Source organism: Oncorhynchus clarkii, chromosome 26, assembly GCF_045791955.1.
Source record: "Oncorhynchus clarkii lewisi isolate Uvic-CL-2024 chromosome 26, UVic_Ocla_1.0, whole genome shotgun sequence".
Taxonomy (NCBI): Eukaryota; Metazoa; Chordata; class Actinopteri; order Salmoniformes; family Salmonidae; genus Oncorhynchus; species Oncorhynchus clarkii.
In genome coordinates this window covers 17565565-17592980 of record NC_092172.1, presented here as the reverse complement: position 1 = coordinate 17592980, position 27416 = coordinate 17565565, and the positions used below count along the sequence as shown (strand labels likewise).

The window sequence follows — 27416 nt, the reverse complement described above, 5'->3', positions numbered from 1 at the left end:
ACAGGTAGCACCAGGAGGACAACCCAACACAACTCAACAGACTGCAGGGAAGAAAAGACAGAGACAGAACAGATTGCTGGTTTAGAAGTGAAAGACACAGCTTGAAGGGAGAAAGTAAAAGGCAGATGAGATATCGTGGCAGGAGAGGGGGAATGTGAAAAAGGGAATGAAAACAAAGAGAGTTAGAGCCCTAACTACTTTGAATGGGGGCCAGTCTTTTCACCCATGCTTTGACAGAGATGAGAGATAGAGGGAGGAAAACAAGAGAGATGAGAGATAGAGGGAGAAATTAAAGAAAAGGGTGTAATTAACCAGCTTAATGAGTTTGTGGCTCTTTTGTAAGCATGGAGTTTTTTTTAAAGGAAGCCTGGCTTTTCAGGGTAGAAAATCTTCTCTTTCAGAGCTGTCAAAGAAGTTTCTGGTAGAGCAGTTATCACAGCATGTCAAATTGCTCCAGCTCCAGAAATAATTTGGATTTTTTTCCTGTTCGCAGAATGCTGCGAAACAAAAGCCCCCCCCGGTCTAATTTGCTTTGGTAGGGTCCCTCTGGGTGGGGGGTCCACGCGGACAGTGAGGGCCCTGTCTCCTTGGGGATTAGGGGATAGGGAGGGGTAGGGGTGAGGCGAGGGACGGGGGGTGGGGGGGTGAAAGAGCCTTCTAGCAATTTTACCCAAAATGCTGCAATTGTCCCCAAGATTGAACAGTGCAGAGCAGCAACGCTTATTTTCCCCTCTATTCATCATCTCTCCTGTATTTACTTATCTTTGTCTCAAAAGGGAAAAAAATCCAAGTGTTTAAAGGGCCCTTTCATGTGGAGAAAGGTTTTTAACAGAACACACCAACTCTGACACGGCTGAGTTAAACTAAGCTACGGTTATGTTATGAAGACAGTATGAATGGCAAATGAGTACTTTTCTACTTCTCATTGGTATTATACACTGAATTAGATCCTTGATTTCTTCAAATTACATTTCCCTAGGGCCTCAGTATAATGCCTTTTTGGGGGGGGGATGAGGTGTGCAATTTTGTGGTGTCAAATTAGCACAAAGAAAATGACACCATTATTCAGAGGAGGAACAGTTCTCTACTATTTTTACATCAATGTGCCATATGACTTGATGTTATTTTTCTTTGAAAATAAATCCCTTCATAAATGATGCATCTTTGGCGAGAGATCATTTGACAAGAGATAATAAAACAGTAGGAGCTGTGCTGGATTTACATTCTAATAAATGCAGACAAAGGAAGTTCACATAGAAAGATATTTCCCCTCTCTGTTTGCAATGAAATAAACCTAATTGACGTTGTCCTTTTCAATGAATGTCAAAGCTGACACAGCTGTACTTTACTGAATCTACAAGAGATTTACTTGACATTAATGCTGTCAGCTCCTCATTTCTGGCTGCTAGATGAAGAAGACTTTCATCATGTCACTACAACTGCAGTTGCAGCTTCTCATCGAAGGTAAAGGAAGGTTGTGGTTGTCTTTGATGATCAGTATGACAGTGTGAGGCCCACCTAGTCCAGGCCTGTCCTCACTCACTGAGGCTAGCTGGGCTCAGGATCCTGGAGTGTGTTTACTGGGCCGGACCCTGAGCCAAGGCTGATGGCTGTGTCAGCTGTACCAGAGATCATCATTCTGATTGGCCACACTCTCTCTAGTGGCCATGCAGAGGAGGAATGAGGACTGTTGTATGGACAGTGATGCGTTATGAACACAGTTATGTCTATAGTCCTGTTTGCATTGGGTGCTTTGGGAAATTTCAAATATCATGTTCTCAGCTATGTAAAATGGCCACGCTCACTGATAACAATATTATAGGCTCGCACATGCTGAAGCTATTATCACATGAACGTACATGTGCAGACACACACACTAGCCATTTCAAAATTATATTTTTATGGAGTTAGCTTGTTATTTTCAATGCTCAAATGCATTATTTCTTGCTTCATTATTGCATGTTTTGATGTAATTTCTGAGTGGGGCCGAGGAGAAGAGATTTGTTCAAAGTGGACCTTGAAATTAAGTGAATGAGCCTCTTGTCCAAACCGTCTTTGTGACCTAGGAAGAGCAGAAGGTTAATGGCTGGATGCACACTTATAAAATAACAAGGCCATCCGGGTAATGAGTTGAGGACACAAATTTCAAATAATTCCAAACTCGGTCCTAATAAGTAATACTTACAAAGAATACTTGATTAGCTTTCGCCTCCAAACACATCCTCACCTTGTGAACCCTTGCACACAACATTTGGTTGTTTTATGCAGTATGAATATTGAACATTGCCTCCCTTGCTGGCTGTTTAGCTTCACCACGACTTGTACAATTACGCTGGGTATAAAGGAAGGTGATCTGAATGCCGTTATCACTGATGTTACCTGCTGCTCTTGGAAGGGAGCCAAGCGAAATCAGCTCTTGAGATGGATATTTTGCCCTCAGATGAACTGTTGTATCAGTAAATGTGTAGTATACTGAAAGGTCCAAAATAAATGAAATGGAGTAACTCCTGCATAGTTGGCACTACAGACAGTACTGAGATACAGACATTCAGACAGACACTATGAAGAGGCACCTCGTCACAGCCCACCCACAGCTCCTACTGAATTTACAGCTCCTCTTCAGGAGAAAAGTCTCAAACAATTATCATTTTTCCCGTCCAACTTAATTACTGATATTTCAGTGTAATGTGTGTCTGATCTGAGGGAGATAATTAGGTGGGATATTGAGGAGGGCCTCCAGGGGCCCAGGCCTGGTGGATCAGGGCCTCAGAGATGACGAGGAGATGCCATCTTCTCAAATTATTCTGGGGGGGGGGGGGTGTGTGCTCCCAAGCAGCTTATGCAGCGAAGGCCTGGTAATTAAATGATGATTTAACCTGCTGAGTGTGGAGCAGCATGGCCAGGCCAGGCCGGGGGTGGGAGAGCACTGACAGGATTTACACTTAATGAATTAATAAAGCAGCACCAGCGCTGTGTGGTGAGCCATTCAGCAGGCAGGAGACTTCTGCTCTCTGTTTATCCACCTACCTCCTCTGCAACAGGGGAGGCTCAACCCAGTCTCTCTCTCTGTGTGTGTGTGTGTGTGTGTGTGTGTGTGTGTGTGTGTGTGTGTGTGTGTGTGTGTGTGTGTGTGTGTGTGTGTGTGTGTGTGTGTGTGTGTGTGTGTGTGTGTGCGTGCGTGCGTGCGTGCGTGCGTGCGTGCGTGCGTGCGTGCGTGCGTGCGTGCGTGCGTGCGTGCGTGCGTGCGTGCGTGCGTGCGTGTGTGTGTGTGTGTGTGTGTGTGTTCAGTGTTAGTTTTCTTAAAGTGTGTGTATTGACTGCAGTATTTTGCTAATGCTCATATTTCTCTTCGTGCATACTAATTCTCTGTTGATTAATTAGGCCTCTCTGTGGGGAACATTAAAGTACATACAATTAAAAACTCCAAGAACACTCAGAAATGTGCTGACTCCCCAACATCGACATTTAAAACCCTGAACCCCATGAGGGGAACATCCTCCAGTCCAAATGGTAAACTGCTGGATTGGTCATTTGTTTTACTCCTCAGGTTTGGTTCCTGACAAAATAGGGAAGAGATCAGTAATATAGTGGATCAGAAGCAGGCCCCCTCAGACATCCGTCAGCCCTTCCCTACTACTGTACTGTAACTGTAGTGGTATACCTCCCTTCAGAAACAGAGAGACAGAGGGACTGGAAGAGGAATAGAAAGAGAGAGTGAAACAGAGACAAGTGATCCAGAGAGGAAGAGAAGGAGCGAAGCCACCATATTGTTCGCTCGCTGTGCCTTTTAAAAACCTCCCTTCCTTCTTTTTCCACCATCACCGAGGTCATTAAGATGGACGCCCGGATTACAGGGAAAGACACCTAGTAGCCCTGTGCCTTCACTGGCTCATTGTGCCTCTCACTCCTCTCTTCCCCACCCCTCCCAAACCACCGTCACTACTGTATAACCCCTTGCACCCCACTCTCTCCCACCCAGCCCCCGCCCTAGTTCCATCCCCCGCCCCAGCCAGCATAACAGACAGGCCCAGTTAACAGTCTCAAAAAGCGGGGAAAGAATGCCGAGCAGAGAGGTAAAATGACTGGACCACAAATGACAGGTGTAGTTAAAATAGTGAGACGCAGAAAGGCTTGAGGACAGAGAGCCGCAGCCACGCTGTAATAAGCAGGATGAGGGAGCTCAACCGTTCCCTGTGTTTTCCTCTCGTTCACTCTCCCCTTCCTCAGGCAAACAAAATAAAAATAAGAGAAAGTTAACTTTTTTCTTCAGACAGCTCCTCTGTTAGTTTGGCTGCCTCACATCCTGCAGGTCTAATCTAACACAGTGTTTTTGAAATTCCAAAATGTATTTAAGATTAATTATTATATTAAGCAAATTTACAACAGTTATGAAACGTCAGATTGCAATTCCAGTTATTATGAGTTCTAATGAAAAGTAGCCTTCAGTTTGTCATTTCTGGGCTCAGGCTGTTTAATTGTAAATGAGACGGGGGAAGCCATTTTGTTTGGGTAGTGGACCTGTCTGGCAAGTTTAGATGGACATGGGGGATTTGTCCTCCACTGCTGATCTGCATCTTTTTTCTATTCTTCTCATCCAATCTCTCTGCCCAATTTTATCTCCACCTCTCCATTACGTCCAGCCCTGCCTCATGTTTAAAATAATCCGATCTTCCCAGGAGCATCTCTTGGAGGGCTGGATAGGATGGGGGAGATGAGATGTATGTGGAGGCAGAGCAGGAGAGGAGCGGGGCCATGCTGGCTCTACTGTAGCTGGGCTGGGGAGGGACCAAGCCTTATTCCCCCTTTCCCTTATGTGTTGGTTGAAAGTTTTAGTCTTATTGACATTGTGCCTCTACACAGGCCCTCTCAGAATTAGACTGTCCTTGTGGGATTGTGTGTTGTTTGTGCAAGTAAATGTGTTAGTGAGAGTGTGTTGACAAGTTACCAGCCAGAGCGGCACCACATGTGTACATACATTCATCCAAGCAGAGGTCACACACATACAATACTTTACAGGTCACCCAAAACAAACAAGCACACACTCACACAGACACACACATACACTCATAAATGTCTCTCATCTATACCCTTTAGTGATTGCAGACCTCAGGAAGTGTGTGTATGGACGGTCAATCATGCAGTGTGTGTGTGTGTGTGTGTGTGTGTGTGTGTGTGTGTGTGTGTGTGTGTGTGTGTGTGTGTGTGTGTGTGTGTGTGTGTGTGTGTGTGTTCGTGTGTGTGTTCGTGTGTGTGTGTTCGTGTGTGTGTTCGTGTGTGTATGTTCATCTGCGTGTGCGTGCGTGTGTGATCAAACACAACAGCTCCCAGTCGTATTCATATAAAACAATACAGAGGAACAGGAATTAGATAGTTCTCCCACTCATCTCTTCCTCCCCCTCCCCTCCCATCTCCATCACCCTGGGCCTCTACCTATCTGATGAGTATTAAAATGATTTTTAATGCTGCAGTTAAAATTAGCAGTAATGGAGGAAGAAAGCTGCCAACTGCCACCACAATTATTGATGCACAGGTATTAAACTTCATAATGTAGAAATTACTCTTTCAGGAGACTGAAAAGATTTGGCATGGGTCCTCAGATCCTCAAAAGTGTCACGACTTCTTACGAAGTCGGTTCCTCTCCTTGTTTGGGCGGTGTTCGGCGGTCAACTTTACTGGTCTTCTAGCCATCGCCGATCCATTTTTCATTTTCCATTTGGTTTTTCTTGTTTTTCCACACACCCGGTTTTCATTCCCTCAATACGTGTTGTGTATTTAACCCTCTGTTCCCCCCATGTCTTTGTGTGGTATTGTATGTTGTAAGTGCTTGTGCACATGTTGACTGGTGCGCTTCGGGTTTTGTACCCATGTTGATATTTTCTTGATGCCGTTGGTTTTAGAATTAAAATGCTCTGGCTATTACCTAGTTCTTCTCTCCTGCGTCTGACTTCCCTGCCACCAGTTACCATCATATGGAGTCAGCAGGAGCAGGTGCCCCTGGTATGGGGATCGAGGAGCGTGTCCAGGAACACACAGCAATGCTCCACCATCTCGGCGCCGCCATGGACCGCGTCGTCCAAGCTATGGACCGCTGGGAGAAACGGAGAGTTCCTCCAGCACCTCCACCAGCACAACAGCGGCTTCCACTACTCGCTCCCCCTGCACCCGGTTCCAGTGGGATTCGCCTCGCCCTCGTACGATGGGGCGGCTGCCCGCTGCCAGGGTTTCCTGCTGCAGTTGGAGTTATACCTGGTAGTGCGTATGGCCCAGTATATCACCAGGGCCAAGCTTCCTGCCATCCAGGACCTCTATACCAGGCGGTGTCAGAGGAAAGCCCTGAAAAATTGTCAAAGACTCCAGCCACCCTAGTCATAGACTGTTCTCTCTGCTACCGCATGGCAAGCGGTACCCGGAGTGCCAAGTCTAGGTCCAAGAGGCTTCTAAACAGCTTCTATCCCAAAGCCATAAGACTCCTGAACATCTAATAAAAGGGCTACCCAGACTATTTGCATTGCCCCCCCCCCCCCCTTCTAGCTGCTGCTACTCTCTGTTATGATCTATGTATAGTCACTTTATTAACTCTAACTACATGTACATATTACCTCAATTACCTCGACACCGGTGCTCTCGCACATTGACTCTGTACCTGTACCCCCTGTTAATAGCCCCACTATTGTTATTTTACTGCTGATTTTTAATTATTTGTTACTTTTATTTTATTTATTTATTTATTTATTAAAACTGCATTATTGGTTAAGGGCTTGTAAGTAAGCATTTCACTGTACCTGTTGTATTCGGCGCATGTGACAAATAACATTTGATTTGATTGCTCCAAGACAAAGTAGTGGCATCCTTTTTGATCTTGAGTAATTTATGGATACAGTGGGGAGAACAAGTATTTGATACACTGCCGATTTTGCAGGTTTTCCTACTTACAAAGCATGTAGAGGTCTGTCATTTTTATCATAGGTACACTTCAACTGTGAGAGACGGAATCTAAAAATCCAGAAAATCACATTGTATGATTTTTAAGTCATTAATTTGCATTATGTTATGCTGTTATGGTATGAAGGTTTGGCTTGGAAAGTCTCATTGATAAGAATTTGAAGTGCCAATAAGGTACTAGAGATGTCTTTCTCATGTTAGAATATGAAATCCCTCGATTTTGTTTAATTGCTTGAAACCCAGGCCAAAAATAACCCTCAAACCTCCTGTAAACCGGGCTCGTCATTCCTGAGCACATCCATGTGTGTTGTACAGTCCCTTGGTCCAGGTGGGGTGCCATCAGCCAGTAGTAGTAGTAGTAACACTGACAGGCCTGCTCAGCTGACTCCCCTTCTATGGACTGTGGTGTTTTGGTGGTGGTGCACTTGACTGACAAGACGTGTTGGTAAGTAAGACTGGGCGGGCCGGCAGTCTGAGGGAGCTCAATGTGTCTGCTCTCTCTCTCTCTTCCTGGGCAGAGGGGGAACATCTGTCTCTATTAGCGGTGTAGGTGTGGTTAACTCTGTACAAGAAACCCAGGGCATGTTATTCATGCAATATTAAGGTGACGAGGTAGGAGTGCTCCTGTGGGGATGGATGGAGCTGAGCTCGTCTCTGTTGCGCTATGCAGGCAGATGGATGGAATGATTGGTATGGGCCGTCGAATGCTGTGAAGAGATAAGGCAGAGAGAGAGAGAGAGAGAGAGAGAGAGAGAGAGAGAGAGAGAGAGAGAGAGAGACAGACAGAGAGAGACAGAGACAGAGAGAGAGAGAGAGAGAGAGAGAGAGAGAGAGAGAGAGAGAGAGAGAGAGAGAGAGAGAGAGAGACAGAGAGAGACATTGTTACGAGTGTGGTGGCAGATCTGTTAGGGCTCACTCTGACTGTATCAACTGATTCCCTTACCACCATAGTCTCTTCTCTCCATACCTTTATGTTATGGTCAAGATTGGTAATAACACAGGAAGACAGCATATTAGAGTCTGGTAACTAGCACATGACTGTTAGACTGAGTTCTGCTGTGCTAGATAGGGATCTGTGGTGATTGAAGTATTGACACATTATGCAGCTGGTGATATCATGGTCTAATAAGACATTCTACAGGCTATGGAGAGATGTGTGTCTGGCCTCTTATCTAACAGACAGATCTGCTGTAATCAAATGGTTCTATGCAGAGAGGGAGTTCTGAGGAGAGTGACATTTAGAGGAACACACACATACTCAGGGCAAATGCTACAGTATCCCTGCACATTGTACATGGGGTACTGGTACTGGCCCTGTATGTAGCTTCTTTTCTTATTTCTGGTGTATTTCTTTGTTTTTTTTATTAGTTCTCCTATTTTGATATTGAATACTGCACTGTTGGGTAGGGCTTGCAATACGCATTTCAGTGTACTTGTGCATGTGACAAATACAACACACACACAGAGAGAGTGAGGCAGCATGCAACAAACAGCACAATGTGTGTATCAGGTTGTCGTTCCAACAGATGAATATTAGTGCTGTGCCTCGCTAATGTCCATTCTGTTACTGTAAGACGGAGAATCCAGTTGAAGTGAACCCAGGGAAAACAGGCAGTAGACGCAGAGCTTCTACTGAGTTTGTTGGAATAGATCCCCTCTGCTGCTCTCCCATCAAGGGTATCGAATGAATAACATTACTTTAGTGTGATTGAAACTGTGCAGAGAAAACACACACACACACACACACACACACAAACAAACACAAACACATACACACACACACATAGTACACAAGAATAACACATTGTTTTACAGCACCGTTTCTGAGATTGTGTTCCTTTTTATATCTGCTGTTTTTGGGGAGTGTATACACGTTCTGTGCATATTTCTATATGCCTCCTGATTGGTTGCTACACCACCACCTCCTATGCCATATTAAACACGAGCCGTTCATTCAAAGCCAGCGTTTGTTGGCAGCAGTCTTGCGTCTTTTTTTAGCAGGTCTAGGACTCTGCAGCATTGCTCCTTTGCTGCCAAAATCAAAGGCAGCGAGGGGAATTCTGAACAAACCTCTAGTGTTCCCAGTCTGTGTGGATAGGTCCTACTGTAGCCTGGTTTGTATTACAGACATATTCCCTCTACCGCTCGCACACTCAACACTCAACACTCAACTGGGACAGACATACCGCTGAGTCACTGCTCAAAGAGGGGTCCCACTACTCATCTCACACACTGAGAATAAAGAGAGGTGCACCTGCTGGCACACTGCTAATATAGTCAAGTATGTGTGTGTGCGTGTCTGTGTGTGTGTGTGTGTGTGTGTGTGTGTGCGCGCGTGCGCGCGTGTGTGTGTGTCTGTGTGTGTGTGTGTGTGGTCTTATTCTACTATCCTCGAGGGGACCTGAAATCCCCAAATGTCCCCACAAGGATAATAAAACAATGAAAGTTCTCCCTTGTGGGGACATTTCCATGAGGAAAAAGACATCTCCATGAGGACAAAGGCTATTTTAAGCTTAGGGGTTAGGTTTAGGGTTAGGGTTACAATTAGGTTTAGGGGTTAGGTTTAGGGTTAGGGTTACAATTAGGTTTAGGGGTTAGGTTTAGGGTTAGGGTTACAATTAGGTTTAGGGGTTAGGTTTATGGTTAGGGTTACAATTAGGTTTAGGGGTTAGGTTTAGGGTTAGGGTTACAATTAGGTTTAGGGGTTAGGTTTAGGGTTAGGGTTACAATTAGGGTTAGGGGTTAGGTTTAGGGTTAGGGTTACAATTAGGTTTAGGGGTTAGGGTTAGGGTTAGGGTTACAATTAGGGTTAGGTTTAGGGTTAGGGTTACAATTAGGGTTTGGGCTTAGGGTTAGGGTTACAATTAGGGTTAGGGGTTAGGGTTAGGGGTTACAATTAGGGTTAGGGCTTAGGTTTAGGGTTAGGGTTGCAATTAGGGTTAGGGGTTAGGTTTAGGGTTAGGGTTACAATTAGGGTTAGGGCTTAGGTTTAGGGTTAGGGTTGCAATTAGGGTTAGGGGTTAGGTTTAGGGTTAGGGTTACAATTAGGGTTAGGGCTTAGGTTTAGGGTTAGGGTTACAATTAGGGTTAGGGGTTAGGGGTTAGGTTTGGGGTTAGGGTTTAGGATTAGGGTTACAATTAGGGTTAGGGGTTAGGTTTAGGGTTAGGGTTAGGGTTACAATTTAGGTTAGGGGTAAGTAGGATTTTGAATGGCAATAAATGTCAGGTCCCCACATGAGTATGTGTGTGTGTGTGTGCGTAGGTGTGTGCATGTGTGTCTGTCGTACTTGTCACCAGCAGGGCCAGAGACATCATTAGGAGCACCTCTAGTAGAAGTATCTCTCACTTGACCTGTACAGTTATGAGGCACTGTGCTGATTGCTGCTAAAACCAGTGGAAAGCAAAGGGACGTCCATCTCCTCTGTAGCAGATAAGAGAAAACATGACAGAGGACCAGCCATTTGTCCCCTGCCACCCCTCTTAGCTTTAAACGCATGGATAATGTGAACATGACCTATTTCTACCAGGAGATATGCAAGGTATACTGTACCAAGCTATTATGATAAGTAGATATAATGGTTGCAGTCATTTTTATTCTAAGTGTTCCAATATTCCCCCACAGAGGAGACAAGCACCATCTTATTTAGCCAGTCACATGCACATAGATACACAGTAATGATGCTTTCATAATGACTATAAGAAAAGAGAGAATAGCCTCATTTGTGAGCGGGTCCCTCTCTCTTCTTTTCCCCCACTAAGTGATCTGCCATTGTCTGGCAACAGCTCCTATAGAAACATAACGTATTAAGAAATAAAGCCAAGTGGCATTAATAACACGTTAAGAGGAATTCCATTTGTCTGTGAAATGTTTGAGGGATTGCTGCCAGGGGGGTTGGGAATTAAAATGGCCCCCGGTGGCACGGCTCCGTGGATGCAGCAGGAGGAGAGAAATATTTCAAATAAGAATAATATCATCATGAAACAATTTGCAACCTTATAGGAAAACAACTCACACAAATACACACGCACACGCACACGCGCACACACACACACACAGTCTCCCTGGCCTTGAGATGACACAATACAAACGCCCTGTCCCTCACGCCCAGCAGCTGATGTCTGATATTTCATCCTTGTCGTTTTATTAAAGATATAAACAGTTTTGCATCTCCAACAAATAGATACAGGCCAATTTCCCTGACACCCACTGATCTAATGGTGCAGATTTGGCAGAAGGAGCAGGGGAGGGAAAGGGAGGAGGGCATCCGATGAGATTGTGATGGCATATTATATTTCCACATGTGAATTTAATAAATGTAAAGAATGCATTATTTTATATTGTCAGTGTTAAATGGTCCAGTGTTAGATTTGGGCGAATATGACTCCTGTCAGATGAATGAAAAGATGACAATAGAACCGCTGCCATGATGAAAAGAAAAAGCTCATGACATTACCATTGAGTCCTGTGACTATTAGCAGCGGTAGCAGAGGTAGCGGTGGTAGCGGCGGTAGCGGAGGTAGCAGCGGTAGCAGCGGTAGCGGAGGTAGCGGAGGTAGCGGCGGTAGCAGTGGTAGCGGAGGTAGCGGAGGTAGCGGCGGTAGCGGCGGTAGCAGAGGAAGCGGCGGTAGCGGAGGTAGCAGCGGTAGCAGCGGTAGCGGCGGTAGCGGCGGTAGCAGCGGTAGCAGCGGTAGCGGAGGTAGCAGCGGTAGCAGCGGTAGCGGAGGTAGCGGAGGTAGCGGCGGTAGCGGCGGTAGCGGAGGTAGCGGCGGTAGCGGAGGTAGCGGAGGTAGCGGCGGTAGCAGCGGTAGCAGCGCTGCGGCTGTTCGTCACAATGTGATCTCGCCATATTAGTATTAATAACAATGAGAATATGCTGCTGTAATACATCTGTATGTTCAGCCTCACATTAACTGATTTTGTGTGGGAATGAAAGGAGGACTTCTAATGACATCCCTTCTTTTATTTCTCTCTCTTTCATCTTATTCCTCCCCCCATACCACTTTATCTGTCTCCTCTTCATGTCATTGTTTTATCAGCCTTTTTTTCATTTAATTTCTCTTTCTTTTTTCTGTGCAGCTCCTTGTCTCTTGTTCTCTGGATCCTCAAAGTCAATCGATTACTTCCATGGTGGCTGAGGTTCCTGGCTGCATTTATCTGACGTTCTGGGTATCTATCCCTGGTTCTCTGACCTGGGCCAACTCCCCCTGCCCCGCCCCGCCTCACCCCTCGTCTCCTTCCCAACTCTGTTGGCAGCATCAATATCCGTGTCACCAGTCTGACACTGTTCATCCTGCATCGATGAACATTTGGGGAAGGCAGATTTTGTCTGGGCTGAATAATTTATAGTGCGTGATTAGAAACCCAATCCTGAGTAGAGGATTTGGTTGCTTGTATGTTTGTCTTGGATCTTTACAAAATAACATGACCCAGTCTGATGTGAGATTGGGGGGGGGGGGGGGACCAGAGCTCGCTCTCTCTCTCTCTCTCTCTCTCTGTGTGTGTGTGTGTGTGTGTGTGTGTACGTGCGTTTATGTGCACGTGTGTGATACACTGATCCTGGTCCCGTTCAGCTAAGCTCCGGTCTGAAGTGATTGTGATGTGGATGGAGAAGCAGACTGAACACTGAACAGTCTGGCCTAGCTGTCCTTTATAAAGTCCTGTCATACTCAGTGCTGCAGCCTCTCCCAGCCTGTTTTAACACAGAGCCGCTGAGCCCCAGACACACAGATTGGGTTTGACTGGCACTGTCAGCACGCAGTAACACACTCTCTCATGGCAGCTCTCCCTTTCATGTGCTCAGATTCAAACGCACATGATTTGAATATTTTATCGCTCACACAAAGATTTTTTAAACATGAAGTCGCAAAGACAGTGGAAGTGGGAAATAACATAACCACGTACAAAACGCTGTAAGGACTACATAGAGCCGAGTCAGGCCCTGGAGGGCTACTCGCCACTCACCACTTCCATCTGAATAGGAACTAACTATCTGAATAGACTGGAGTGGATTTATGGGCTGGATGAGGTGTTTGAATCAAGTGTCTGATTCAGCCCTGAGCCCACCATTCATAATGACACGTCTGAGAGTAGGCTTGTAGTCTGTCACCTGTCACAAACAGAGCAGTTCTAATGGTACACTTCCATTGTTGTGCTTTCCAGCACACGTTCCCACTACAGTCAGATACTCAAAGTGTCACTTTTTGTGGCTATGGTGAATGTAGCAAAAGCTGTTGAATGTATATACATTAGTCTAAAGCACCACAGGGTGATTTGTTCTGCATCAAGTGGTAATGCTGCCAACTATCACACAGACACAACTTAGAGGAAAATCACTGATGGCCATTCAGTTGAGACTTCGTCAACCAGACCCTTCCCTTTGTAAAAATATGATACAACGTTTTACTCTGGTAAACTTCTGCATTCATGTCAGAGTGGAATGTCAATTAGGCCTATAATGTTTTCCTGTTTTCTCTGAACCAGGCCTCTCCTCATTACTTACTGTCCATAAGAATGAAGAGTGCAATTAACAGTCTTCAGAGCTAAGATAAATCATCCTCACCCCTAGCTGAACTATTTAACTATAATATTTTTGTTGGAGGTCCAAATTATGATTTCAACGCTTGTTGTTCACGAGTGACTCTGTTACTATCTCTGCTTAGATACAGTCTTTCAGACTAAACAACACATCTCCCTGTTAAATTAATAAAGCTGTTACTAGAGACTAGCAACCTGTGTTACAATATGTGTATTTCACTGTTTTTATCTCTCTTTTGTACGGATGAAAAATAATCAAATTTCCACTACACAAAGACAATTTTTATTTTTAGAGGCTGTTCACGAGGCAAAACACAATGTTAGTGTTTTATTGTCATTCACTGTACTGTCTCGTCCCCAGCCTCAGACCCTTTGTGCTTCACAAGGCCAGTGTCGACATCATGAACTTCTCATCATGGCTAGAAGTGTGTTTGGAGGAGGGGGGTGTTACTGTTCATTAGCACAGCCAGAATGCCTGAAGGCATGAGTCGAGGAGGAGTAGGTTGAGGGTTATACAGTAGTGGGTTGTGGGGAGGCGGTTTGTATGGAAATTGACCAGCGTGCTGTAACCGTTCGTCTGGTTTGGTGTAGGGCCTTTGAAGTGAGCTGTTGAACATTGCAGCTGTCTTTGTTCTTGGTAATTGCCTAAATGATCTCCATGGAGCACCGGCCTGTGCTACAACTTAACTAATCCAACACCAGCCCACTGATTTGACAGAAATCTCCTCTCCATGCCCAAACACGCACATCCACACACAACACCCCATTCACCATTCTGTTTCGTCGTCCTCTTTATTAGTCTTGCACAGCAGGGGGTGTGATTGTTGGGTGTACTTCTGTGTTCCTGTGTTGTTGGGATGAGGGGCTCTCTGTGTGCTCTCTGAGCGCCACACGCTTAACCCCTCCTCCTTGACGTGCTCCCCTCTCGTTCTCCCCCCATTGATATGGAAATGAGACGCAGCTCCATTTGTAAATCAGGGAGGAATAATTAGTGGGGAGCACTTAGCAACAACAACAATAATACACGCCTGTGATCCAGGCTGAGCTGCCCTCTCTTTATCGTTTAACCTGCCGCTGGCAATCGGACAAGCTCACCCCTGCGCCTGAGACACTCGTGGGTGGGGGGGTATCGACAACAAGTACAGTGTTTGGCCTGCTGGAGCATCACCAAGGTTCATGAAGCCAGTGGAGCATGGAGGGTGAGCAGAGCCCAGGGCCCTGAGCACAGAGCAGCACAGAGCAGAACAGAGCAGAACAGAGCAGCACAGAGCATAACAGAGCAGCACAGAGTAGCACAGAGCAGCACAGAGTAGAATCGAGCAGAACAGAGCAGAACAGAGCAGCACAGAGCAGCACAGAGCATAACAGAGCAGAATAGAGCAGAACAGAGCAGCACAGAGCAGCACAGAGCAGAACGGAATGGAATGAAGCAGAATGGGGCAGCACGGAGCAGCACAGAGCAGAACGGGGCAGCACAGAGCAGAACATAGCAGAACGGGGCAGCACAGAGCAGAACGGGGCAGCACAGAGCAGAACGGGGCAGCACAGAGCAGAACAGAGCAGCACAGAGTAGCACAGAGCAGCACAGAGTAGAACCGAGCAGAACAGAGCAGAACAGAGCAGCACAGAGCAGCACAGAGCAGCACAGAGCAGAACGGAATGGAATGAAGCAGAACGGGGCAGCACGGAGCAGCACAGAGCAGAACGGGGCAGCACAGAGCAGAACAGAGCAGAACGGGGCAGCACAGAGCAGCACAGAGCAGAACGGGGCAGCACAGAGCAGAACGGGGCAGCACGGAGCAGCACAGAGCAGAACGGGGCAGCATAGAGCAGAACGGGGCAGCACAGAGCAGAACGGGGCAGCACAGAGCAGAACGGGGCAGCACAGAGCAGAACAGAGCAGAACAGATTGTCTGGGTTGTTGACCTCAGTGGTGTACTAGGGAGGATATGGCAGAGGGCACACTACAGAGGTCAGTAGATATCCTGAGACCTGAGCTGTACAGGTCCTGAAGGAAGAAAGAACACCTTCAACCATGTCTATGGAAAGGCTTAACTGGAGATACAGTATTTCACGTCTTCAGGGTGAAAGGTAGAACAAGTAGAAAGAGAAATGTGTGTGTAGGTGTTTGGATAAAAAAATGGTGTATGCGAGTCTTTCAATAGGAGTATGCATGTGGTATTTACCTGTGTGAGAGAGGGTAGAAGACAGTGAGAGCCGGAGAGATCTAGATCGAAAGAGCAGTGACAGGGGATAGGGGTATGGAGTAAAACAAGCCTCCATTTCAGGAATGTGATTCAATATCATTTGAGTGGGAAACCTATCCGGAGAATCATTAGGGCCAATCTACATACAGTGCTGTTGTATAGCGCAGCATTGCTTCAAAGTGCCGGGTGTCATGTGAGTGCAGCTGTGGCAAGCAGGCGTAATGAAGAGGCCCCCTCCCATTGTCCCGGGACAGGAGCAGACAGGGCCACTGGCAGGGTATCAGGTACACTAAGGTCCCATATAAAAGCCGCCCCTATGAATTATAAATCATAGGCCACTGGAGCCACAGCCTGTGGGATACAGAGGGGGCGAGAGGGGCCATGTTCCCGGAACAAAGGCCAGGGATGGGAGGGAGGGGGCTTGAGGGGGGGTTGGATGTGAGGAGAGGGAGGGGGGTGTCATGCGGTATAACGATAATGAAGGACAGAGGACTGAGTTGTTTTTCTGTTGTGGTTGTCATTGGTGGTGGTATCAGTAAGACAGGGGGCCTGTTATTCCCTTCATGTGTGCGTGTGTGCATGTGTGCGTGTGTGCGTATGTGCGTGTGTGCGTGTGTGTGTGTGTGTGTGTCAGTGTGCGTAGGATGGTACTGACCCAGCTAGGGTCCTCTGGTCCCTCCCATTGGTTGCTGGGTTGCAGACCTGGTCCAGTTGGAGGCCATTGAGTGGAAATATCGTTTTTTTGGCGAGGCATGCTGATGAAAGGTTGATTGATATGGTGTCAGGCGCTCTGTGATGGATTAAATTGTGTGTGCAGACGGCTGTGGCCCCGGCCAGTCATGGCTGTTGCTGCCACTTCCGCCAGCCACCGCCGAGGCAGCTTTAAGAAAATGTGATTTTGGCAGCTCAGAAACACACGGCAGCCCCTTTCTCTCCGCTGCCTGACTTCTATTTAGTTTGAGAGTGCACAAGTGATTCTTTATTGGATGAAATCTGCGCCGGATTGGATAAAGTGTTGGAGCGCTGAGCCATCTATCACTATCACCGCCCAGCTCCAGTTTCCTCTTAAAAGAAAAGAATGAAAGCAAAGAACAGTAGAAAAGAAGAGGTAGAGGAAAAACAGACAGGCAGAGGATGTTGGAGATTTGAAAATTAACTGTGGCAAAGTAGAAAAAAAGATCTATCCTCCAACAGCTAAGCCCGTTACCTCGGCTAACAGAAGCCAACCCTTTCTCCAATAGAATCTAGAACCTGACTCACTACTGATCTGTCTGTGACTCTCCTGCCTCTCTCCTGCCTCTCTCTGCCCTAAAAGATCCTCTGACCCTCCCTAAAGGGCAGCGTTTGTATAAAGTCCTGACCAGAGGATTCAGGAGGGGGGGGTACACTAACCCTGACACCCCAGCACCTCTAAAGGCTGATCCTAGCGCCTGCAGCCATCTCCCCCACTGCCATGAACAGATCAACATCGCCCCAGGTCTGACAGACAGAGCTGACCACCACATGGCCAGCCCTGCTGCCCACCCTCCCTCACTCCCATCTTCCACTCTCTTCCAGCCAAACAAATGAATTAGCCCAACCTGCTTGTTCACTCAAATCTGACCATCTTCACATCCATCCATTTTTAAACACCACCCTTCTTTCCCTCCTTCTCCCCATTAGTGGCATGCTCTACAGAGCAAATGGACATGGATTTATTTAGCTCAGGGCAATGCCTCTGTTCTGAGCACATCCAAACGAGAGAGAGAGAGAGAGAGAGCGAGAGAGAGAGAGAGAGAGAGAGAGAGAGAGAGAGAGAGAGAAAAAGTAGGTGGAGAAGAGTAAGGGAAATTATTTAAAAGCCTAAACTCCTATGTATTTAATTTAGTCATCCATAATTCATTCTGAAATGAGCATCAGATGATGTAAATCTGTTCGGAAGAGGCTGCCTCTTTTCCAGGCCTTTACCCCTAAAATGTGTCCGTGGCCTGAGTGTCCTGAGGCGTTGTGGTGGATGTGGTGTGGGCCCGCCAGGCTTCCCCCTTAATAAATCATAACTGAGACGTAGGAGCACTTATCTATCGTCCTGGACGGTCAGAGACCTTTAATGAGCGCTGGGATGGGGAGCAGGATTCAGTCAGCACACCCACCCCCAGAAATATTTGATTAGGAACCATTTAAACACGCTACATCCACTCAGAATGTATGACCACATCTCAGAGACCCTGAATTATATCTGCCATAGATAGGAGGATCTAACTAACTCAGTCCCTTGGTTTAGCCTTGGCCCAGGCCCATAGTGAGAGCTCTCAATGGGGCCCCTCTGAGTCTGTGGGTAGGGGACCCAGCTTGGCTCTTAGTCCAGTATTGTTCCTAAGGGGCCTGAATGATGACCTCTGTACAGATAGTGTGTTTATGATGGTCTTTCAGTTGAGAGGACATATTCAGCAGTCACAGTCGGGTCATTTGTTTCTCTGTGTCTCCAACATGGGACTGCATTGTTTCTTTGGCCAGAGCTCTCTTTGTTCCTAATACAGCACTAGTCAATGAGATGATACTAAATGAGCTCCTCCACGACATGACCGATACACCCCATTTCTGCAATTGATTAAATTAACATTAAAGGTGTTTGACCTTCATGATAGGATGACACAAAGAAACATCCACACTTGTCATCATGCTGATTGTAACTTTTTTATTGGCTGACTCAATGTATTACTTCGTGTCGATATCTACACTTGTTCAAATGTAGATTTTCTTTCCTTGACGTATTAATGCGGTTTAAAGCAGTGGATGAAGCATTGAGAGGTTGGTGTAAAGAGAGAGAGAGATCCTATCTCAGGTTAAGTCCAGTCTCTTTGATACAGCCAGACTGTCATTAGAGTGTTGCTAGGGCCCTCAGCCATAAATCCACTATTCTAAAACACCTGACCCAGTATAATGGCAAGGACATTGTTAATGCATCATTTTTGTAATAAGTTGGAAAATTGCTTAGACCTCTCAACAAAGGGAGAGTGAGTGAAGGGAGCACTGACAGTAATAATAAAAGGTAAGAAAGTCTTTCTCTTTCATTCCTTTTAAGTTTCCAACATCCAAGACTGAAGCAAACTATCAAGAAAAAAAATAATTATGCGCTTGTTTCATCTGACTCTTTCTTCCCCAGTACAGAAACACTGGGCTGATTAAAGATGACTAAAATCTAAAACCGACGAGCTACCACTTCTCCTTCCTCCTCACTTCAACTTTTATTTTTAATGGAAAATCTGCCCCGAGCTCATTTACTCAGGAACAGAGGGATATAAATGTTTTAAAATGTAACCGAAAAAGAAAGGGAAGAAAAGGGAATGGAAGGAGGAAAGGACAGGTAATCGGAGAAAGATTTCAGTCTTAATAATTCATAAAGCAGTCCCTCAACCCCTTCTTTGTCTCTGCTGACTGGTGTTTGATGAAGGTGCAGCCTTTATTTTGGCCGGGCGCTAGGTAAATGCTGGAGTCGTGGAGCCGTGTAGATTTCTCTGTGATAAAGCCAGTCAGTGTGTGAGAGACTAACCAGGGGGACGGTGAAACAGCATTACCCAGGCAGAGCAGAGCAGAGTGGGGAGGAGTGGAGTGGAGCAGGGCTTGGGCAGAAACAAGGTTAGAATGGCAAGAGAAGCCCCAGGGAAACAAGGCAGGGAATCAACCCAGATCTTACACTGACTGTACACCTTGGGTCTCAGGGACGGGGAGAGCCCTGAATATTTTCTATGCTCTGTGTGTGTGATATTTCTGTTCAGTCTAAGTGTTTTCCACCCATGGTTACAAATGAAACAGGACTCACTGTGTTGCAGTGGAGAGATATTTTCCCCCATCAGCTCAGATGCAGCATGTTTGTTCTTAACAAAAAAACCACACAAGTGATTACTGTAATTGGCAGAAATATTATTATCATTATTCTGGTGATCTCTGTAGTTTTCCCTCTGGTGGCATCTCTCATTTTCCAATCAAAGGTGTCTGTCAGCACAGGAGAGGTCCTGCATATTCGAATGCCTCCCGCTAAATGTCAAAGTGAACTGAACTGAATATTTTCTCTGAAATCATATCAAAATTAATGGTAGCCTGTAAAATGGAGAATGTGGGAGTGAGTGAGTGAGCGAGTGGGAGAGAGGGAGAGGAGAGAGGGATGAAGAGAAAGGAAATGAGATGGAAGGGGCTTGAGCTGCTCTGAGGTATGGCCCTGTGATCTCCTTTTAAATCGCGGCCCAGCATGCTCAGCGGCGCAACCACTCAGACCTGCAGCCCCTCAGGGTTCGGGCTCTCTTTCTCCTCTCTCAGCCTCCTCCTCTCCTCTTCTCTCTACTGACCGCCGGCTCCTCTCTTCTCCTTTCCACCCCAGCGATCACACCCTCCCGACCAGGACATGGTTGTTGACACTGTGTTTGAGGAAGCGTTCTGTGATAATGCCCCGGTATTGATCAGCTATTCGCGGCGTGTGCTGCTGGGAAAGAGATCTGTATTCAATCCAGGCTGATTGCTGATGCCAACGGAATAGCGAGGAGTTAGAGGAGCCCCTCTATAGGTCATCTGCCGCTGTTTGTTTTAGGGGAGACCCAGGGTTCACCAAAGGTGAGGGGCCCTCCCTCCCATCTGTAGCCCTGGGACAGAGTCAAGTTCAGCCACGGGGTCCGGGGTGTCTGGACGCTACGTCCATCTGGATCAATCTGCATACAGGGGCCAGCTGACTGACTGAGACTGAGACACACAGGCCAGGGCCAGGGAAAGGAGCAGAGGAAGGGGGTAGAGGGGAGGGGGGCTGGTTTATAAAATGTGATTTTTCTAAGCAGAAGAGCGAGCTGAACGGTCACCCCTGTATATGTGTTTAATGCAATGCGAATTGATTTTCAAATAAACGTCCGTGCGGAAAACCCAATTGGTTCATGTTTATTTTCCTTATGTACTTTATGGTATGCATAATATGCATGATCCAAGGAAATCAATGACAATTATATCAGGGAAATATGTCTGGCTGTGAAGTCAGATGCTCAGAATAAAAGTGACCTAGTGCACCATTAAAGTGATCTTCCCTATCTTCCCTATGTTCCCTATGTGTGGATAGTGGTGTGTATCCGAGGCTTGAGGTTTGATGTGAGTCAGTGGTGTGCTTCGAGTGAACCCTGTCCTCCCTGAAGGAACAGAGACCAGGGTGGTGTGTTGGGAGTGAACCCTGTCCTCCCTGAAGGAACAGAGACCAGGGTGGTGTGTTGGGAGTGAACCCTGTCCTCCCTGAAGGAACAGAGACCAGGGTGTGTGCTGGGAGTGAACCCTGTCCTCCCTAAAGGAACAGAGACCAGGGTGTGTGCTGGGAGTGAACCCTGTCCTCCCTGAAGGAACAGAGACCAGGGTGGTGTGCTGGGAGTGAACCCTGTCCTCCCTGAAGGAACAGAGACCAGGGTGGTGTGTTGGGAGTGAACCCTGTCCTCCCTGAAGGAACAGAGACCAGGGTGGTGTGCTGGGAGTGAACCCTGTCCTCCCTGAAGGAACAGAGACCAGGGTGGTGTGCTGGAAGTGAACCCTGTCCTCCCTAAATGAACAGAGACCAGGGTGGTGTGTTGGGAGTGAACCCTGTCCTCCCTGAAGGAACAGAGACCAGGGTGTGTGCTGGGAGTGAACCCTGTCCTCCCTGAATGAACAGAGACCAGGGTGTGTGCTGGGAGTGAACTCTGTCCTCCCTGAAGGAAAAGAGACCAGGGTGGTGTGCTGGGAGTGAACCCTCTCCTCCCTGAAGGAACAGAGACCAGGGTGGTGTGCTGGGAGTGAACCCTGTCCTCCCTAAAGGAACAGAGACCAGGGTGGTGTGCTGGGAGTGAACCCTGTCCTCCCTAAAGGAACAGAGACCAGGGTGGTGTGTTGGGAGTGAACCCTGTCCTCCCTAAAGGAACAGAGACCAGGGTGGTGTGCTGGGAGTGAACCCTGTCCTCCCTAAAGGAACAGAGACCAGGGTGGCGTGTGGCCGGCTGCCTCTCCTACGTAATGCTGCTCTGCTTATATTGTCTATTGTCTGTGGTGGTGGCCCTCTCCCCGCTCCACGCTAGACTTTTGACCCTTTTTATTTGGCTGTCCGATTCCAGCTGCCCTGCAATCTAGCAGGCATTAGAATACAGAGCAGATGCTCGGGGGGGCTCGGCTCTGAGTTACTGCTAATAGGCTGCTGCTGCTGAGATACCAAATCATTTTCATAGTGCCTCAGATAGGTTTGAGACACGCTGCTCACTGCAGCATGGGGGAATACTGTTATTTTTGTTTTCAATTATTTATGTTTTTTTTTAAACAAAAACTATAGCAATGCATTTGTGTAATTTTAGCCAAATTCAATTTCAGTTGCGTGAGTTCTGGTCGTGTGTGTGAGAGTGTGTTTAGGGGGGTGTGTGTGTAGGGGTGTGTGTGTCTCGTGTGTGTGTCCCTAGGCTAGACAAAACATCCTGCTCCCTGACATTCCCCCCTGTCACTGCAGAGGCCTGTGCGTGTGTGTGTGTGTGTGTGTGTGTGTGTGTGTGTGTGTGTGTGTGTGTGTGTGTGTGTGTGTGTGTGTGTGTGTGTGTGTGTGTGTGTGTGTGTGTGTGTGTGTGTGTGTGTGTGTGTGTGTGTGTGTGTGTGTGTGTGTGTGTGTGTGTGTGTGTGTGTGTGTGTGTGATCAATCTCACGTGGATCAGTCATGGTGTCAGGGTAGCAGTGTCTCTGACTCTCTACCTCTCTTTCTCTCTCCTCTCTCACTCCCTCTCCCATTTCTCTCTCTCTCTTCCTCTCTTCCCTGGCTCCTGTCCTTCCCTCCTTCCTCTGGGCTGTGTAGGAGGGTCAGGTCAGGAGAACAGGACTGAGCCCAGAACACACATTCTACTGGAGGATAATTAATGGAAGCCATGCTGGACGTCTGATCTGATCCTGATCCTACCACTGAACTACTCCAACCAGGTACTGCTGATTCCCTTCCTGCTTTACTGGGGAGCTGAGCACCCTGCTCTCTGCAACTATCAAGTGAGCTGACTGGTCTGCTGACCAGCACTCACTCACTCTGACTCTCTCTCTCTCTTTCTCTCTCTTCCTCTCTCTGTCACTCCGCCACTTGCGCGCACACACACATGCGTACATGTATACACATGCGCACACGCACACCTACACACACACTTTCGCTGCTTACTTCCACAGCTTTTGCCGTATTGTGAGGAACTTGCTCCTCTGGTTATATTGTGTGGGTTTACGGGTGTACTGAAATGAAATGCTCTGAGGTGGCAAATGTTCCATGTTTGAGGTTGAGGTGGGTTGTCTGTTCTCAGTTTGCTATTGGCTGTGGGCTATGTTTACTGTTCTTTATGTGCCTGTACATCTCTGATCGACTTTCTCAAAGGTTGCACTTTTCTCTTTGGCCTGTGTTTTAGATGTGTCATTCGTTTGCTGGGACGAAACCAAAATGTCCTTCACATGCTTTGATACTTAAAGGGAATTGAAGTTTCAGTCAAATGTGTATGTCCAAGTTTTACACACTCAGGGGAAGCTCGTGCTGTATTTTAATTCTGTAAATGTTTTACTGTAAGTCAGTGAGTTTCATTGTCAGCTCTGTTGACACCATCACTCATTGTGATTTCCATGAGTTCTCATAAACACACATGTGAGTTAACTTATGCATCCTCAACGATAGCTTATACTTTCTGAAACTGCAGAAATACACTTAGCAAAATATTATTTGCATGATTTCCAAAATAGCCTTAAAAGGTCCATACTTATATATATATATAGTATATTACCCAATATTCAATGATTAACATATGTTCATAGCTTTTATAACCTCTATGCAGGACTCAACTTCTCAGAGTTACTGCAATGTGACTTGTCTGCCTTTTCAAATGCTTTAGATTTCCATTGACAGCCTGGCCTGACTTCCAGAATGTTGGGTGTTGACATGTAGGCACTTCACAGTTTTTTACAAAGGAGAAAAGGAGTTTCCTGTAAATGTCACTTGCATTTTTCGATGGAGAGAGCTGCTTCAACAGCCTGGGCAAAGAAAAGGCCGTTGAGGAGCTGCTTGTGGGGGGGGGGGGGGGGGGGGGGTGAAAGGGGGCTAATTGTCAGAGTGCTTGAAGGTGTGTGCTGGAGAAATCTCTGCTCTCTGCTTTCTCTTGAGAATCCACAGCAGCAAAATGTGCTCAGACCATCATCATTGGATGGTGTTGTATTGTAATTTCAATTTAACCACATTACCGGCCCATTTAGGAGGTGTAGCCGGGTGAACCAGTCAGAACTTGTTTTAAACTTAATTCACATGTACACAGCCCCAAGCCCAAGAGGTTAATGGCTAACAAATTAACCCCTGTGGCATTATCTTACAAATAGCCTGCAGCATATGATAACCTATAATCAATATCAGCAATTATGTGTCAGACGAAGGCCCGTGGCCGTGACCTGTCTCTCATGAAGGGACTCTCTCCGGAAACACGATCTCTTCCTCGATGCAAAGTGCCCCTAATGACAGGCAGTTTTTTAAAATAAAGAACACAGGCACCTGGGACCACCTCTCATCCTCTGGGTCTCTCACTACATCTCTCTCTCTCTCTCCCCCTCTCTCTCTCTCTCTCTCTCTCTGTCTCTCTCTCCATCTCTCTCTCTCTCTCTCTCTCTCTCTCTCTCTCTCTGTCTCTCTCTCTCTCTCTCCCTCCCTCTCTCTCTCTCTCTCTCTCTCTCTCTCTCTCTCTCTCTCTCTCTCTCTCTGTCTCTCTCTCTCCCTCACACTCTCTCTCCCTCCCTCCCTCCCTCTCTCTCTCTCTCTCTCTCTCTCTCTCACTCCCTCTGTCTCTCTCTCTCTCTCTCTCCCTCCCTCCTCCCTCCCTCTCTCTCTCTCTCTCTCTCTCTCTCTCTCTCCCTCCCTCCCTCCCTCTCTCCCTCCCTCCCTCCCTCTCTCTCTCTCTCTCTCTCTCTCTCTCTCTCTCTAGCTCTCTCATTCTGTACATTTTCTGTCCTTACCATTCCTATGCTTTTTCACTGATTAGGTCTATGGGAAATAACAGGTGGCCTATCTAAGTGTTCTATTGGGAGAGTAGCATGCTCTGAATAGTCAAGATCAAGTCCTATTAACTGGTACTATACTTACTGAGGGCACTTTATATGCAATCAATGTATTGTAATATGTTATTCATTTCCCCGTTGGACTGATGTCTGCTTTCCCAGCCTGTATTTAAATCTGGACAGAGAGCAGAGTGAGTCGGCCCAGCTATGTTACCTACACATTGCCCTACTCAAAAAAACATAAATGAATGTTTTTACTTCTCCCTGACTGGAACAAATGGGTCCTTTTCCGTAGTCACAATTGCATAAAGCATAGAAGTGTAGTATAATCAAACTCTCTATGTGTTTCAACAGTTGTTGGACATCATTAGTTTGACTAGAGTGGGTCATTTGCATTATTAGCAACTTGTTGAATTGGTCTGCTTTGTGCATAACCCGTGGAGATTACACATTGGGTAAACTCACAGGAGCATAGGTGGAGTTTTATTCTCTCCAACCAGGGAATTGGCAAGTGACACAAACCAGCTCATGCAGGTGAAGGACGAAAAAAGACAATTAATACTTTTAGTTCCTTTAGGAAAAGTGGTATATCATTTCACAGAGATGAAAGTAATCTAGAATTGGACACTTTCTACAGCCTGCATGTATCATCTTGGATGTGATGACATGTATTTGGACAGGTCATATATACTCTACATGGGCATCATGAAGTATGTTACAAAATGACTCTTCCTGCTCAAATAGATATCTGCTATTTACTTCATTGAGCTGTGCAAATGGTAGATTAGAACTGATGTGGCCTATGTTCAGATGACTGTATTATCATAGTCGTTTAGGCCTAATTGTGGGAATTGAACATGAAGTTAGAAGCACATTTGCAGGCTATTTGTTTTAATGTTTGAAAAGCTGGGCTCAGAGAAACAACATTAATATGTGATAAACCAGGAATACACGCTTACAAAACTTTTTTGAAAGCACTAACTTCCTCAACATCAGTCATTTGTCTGAATAGATTGTGCTCCAGGAACAGTTTAATAGATAAACAAATTTCCTGTGAGATCAAGGTGCAGGTAATCAACACACATAGGAATATGCAATTAATCAAATAGCCTTTAACTTTATTGTGAAATTGTGTACCTTGAATTTATGTTTTTCTTCACGTTTTTTTATCTTTTTTTTTTTTTATAAAACCAAACACAACATTTACGTTTAATGGGCTATTAGATTCTAAAGGTCTCTGAAATTGTGTCTGCTCGTTGTAACGCCATGCTTAAATTAGTTGTTCTCAATATGCTCTAATGTTTCTATAGCATTTACCTAATGTCTACAATTCAGTTTCAAATGAATAAAGTTTTGTCAGAAAATATACATGAACTCTCCACTGACTTTGTTTCCCTCTTGTGGGATATATCCTATAATATTTCCTTAAATATAGCCTAGAGTAAACGAGAAGTGTCATTGACTAAACTTGACTGCATTCAGGATAGTAGGCTACACATGGGCATACAGATGCTAATCAAACTGAACACTTACCAAATGTTTGATCTATTTGATATTTCATAATTTGATGGGATATTTTGCCTCATGGATGCTAACAGTTTCACCGTTTTCACCGTGGATTCATTTGACAAATCTACTATTCCAAGCTCTTTCTTCTAAAAATACTTAATTCTTTTCTTATTCTGTTTAGAAAACAATTATCAACTAGAGATCCCGATGCAGCATTTCGTTTCTATAAGTAAACAGCAGTGAGGGTAGACTAATATTGTAGAGTTGTGGTGTGATAATGATGAACGCTAAGGCAAATTTGAAGTGATCAAGTGGTCTAGAGAATTAGTTAATCATGCTAATAGCCACCGTATGCGTCTCTTTTGAGATTATTTTTAAAATTATAATAATAATAAATATTATTGTTATTTAATTAAATTAGTAATTATATGTAAAGCTTAGGCTAAACCCAAGAGTTTGACCTAAATCTGAGTTACATACCGGAAGGCTCTACCAAGACATCCGTGTGCCATCAGTGTTTTGAGGTAGTTTAGTCGGTCCTGAACCTTGTCACAGTCATCGGCAACGGAACCAGAGACCTCGAACTTGCCGATGTTTGGTTAGGAGTTCTAAAGATAAGCTTTCCTTCAGTGGTGATATGAGGACCAGATAAATGCCTTGGTTTGGTGTCGCCGGACGCAGTGTGACAAATGGTCACCAATGAATTTCTGGGTTATTATTATGGGATATGATCAGGCAATAGTAGTGGAATTATTGTGGATTATAATTGTGGAATATGATTCATTACATCATCATAAGTTTCATCATCACCACCCTCCTCGTATGTTTAATATTATTTTCCTAAACCGAGACTGGATCATAAGATGTGCTCTATACAGTCACAGACCTGCAGATTTATTGTCACCTTCAGTAGATACAGAGAGTAATACTATTACCTTTATAAATAGAAACACGTATTTCTTATTTATTTTTGCTGTGCCCTGAGTGTCCTTGTGGTCTAGCTTGGCTACACAGCTTGATGCACTGGTCCTCCTTTTTAAAACGGATTTTGTTTCATAAATGTTAATTGATTAATGATCAAACCTTGTTTGCGAATAGATACTTTTGCATCCTGCATTGACGTTACTATTTTTATATGACATCATTTTATGGAAGACTGCAAGCCCATATTTGCCGCAAGAGAGAGTTTAAACCTGCACCATTTGTTGAAA

General features: G+C 45.8%; 1 long non-coding RNA gene across 1 annotated transcript in view; it reads left to right on the top strand.

Annotated features, from left to right (window-relative positions):
• The first annotated feature begins 22531 nt into the window (after positions 1-22531).
• LOC139384825 (uncharacterized) overlaps positions 22532-27416 on the top strand; it is a 61928-nt gene continuing 57043 nt past the window's right edge. Inside the window, exon 1 of the long non-coding RNA XR_011628882.1 lies at positions 22532-22611. This is a non-coding gene — a long non-coding RNA (uncharacterized lncRNA). The remainder of the gene's footprint in view (positions 22612-27416) is intronic.